The 974-nt window shown below is 43.6% G+C and overlaps 1 pseudogene; it reads right to left on the bottom strand.

Moving 5' to 3' along the window:
• Positions 1-425: 425 nt before the first annotated feature.
• Positions 426-543, bottom strand: LOC124796478 (annotated as a pseudogene).
• Positions 544-974: the final 431 nt, after the last annotated feature.

Raw genomic sequence — 974 nt, 5'->3', positions numbered from 1 at the left:
AAAAGTGAAAGCCCAGACCGCCGCTTTTAAAAGTGCGGTTAACGCTTGGCATAGTGCGACTTATTTTGAGGTTGCACAGTTGTTACTGTACATCGTTTAGTAACAATGTAAAAGTAACGTAATAATGGCTTTATTCGTTTTCGGTTTGCCATTACCATATCTTTGTATTTAGACTCTCTACGATATTTTTCGACTTTACATCTACTTGTACAAAAAAAGCTAAAACACTTCGTCTTCAAGCCACAAGTGGCCCATCGGGACCATCCAACCTCCGTGTCATCCTCTTATGAGGATGCGGATAGGAGGGGCGTGTGGTCAGCACACCGCTCTCCGGTCGTTGTGATGGTTTCCTTTGACCGAAGCCGCTATTATTCGGTCAAGTAGCTCCTCAATTGGCATCACGAGGCTGAGTGCACCCCGAAAAATGGCAACAGCGCATGGCTGCCCCGATGGTCACCCATTCAAGTGCCGGTCACGCCCGACAGCGCTTAACTTCGGTGATCTGACGAGAACCGGTGTATCCGGTGTGGCAAGGCCATTGTCATACTCGTACGAACGTATTGTTTAAACAAATGAATTTTGTGTGGCAGAGCATGTTCATGCCTTTATTAATTGTCCCCTTACTTGTTTCACTCGCTCAAAATTTCAGCAAAAATCGTCTGTCTGTATTCCTGCATATACGACCTCTAATCTCTGATTTGCTTCTGAAATGTCTTAAGAAACGCGTACTTTAGAGAAACTGAATTATATTGCTGTCTTTCTAGAACACGCATTAACCCAGTTAAATCAACAACATTTCGAAAGAGAAAATGCCTGTTCCCCTAGGGAAAGTTCGCCAAACATTTTCTTGTGCGTTCGTATCAACTAAATCGGCCAGCACAGAGTAAAATAGCGCAGTGAAATCACTTACAAGAGCAGTACGGTTCAAACCCATATCTGGCTACATTGAAGTTAGTTATCCTGGTTTCTGTAAA

This window comes from Schistocerca piceifrons, chromosome 4 (assembly GCF_021461385.2).
Source record: "Schistocerca piceifrons isolate TAMUIC-IGC-003096 chromosome 4, iqSchPice1.1, whole genome shotgun sequence".
NCBI lineage: Eukaryota > Metazoa > Arthropoda > Insecta > Orthoptera > Acrididae > Schistocerca > Schistocerca piceifrons.
The sequence above is the reverse complement of the archived record's forward strand: the minus strand, read 5'-3'. Positions and strand labels throughout refer to the sequence as shown.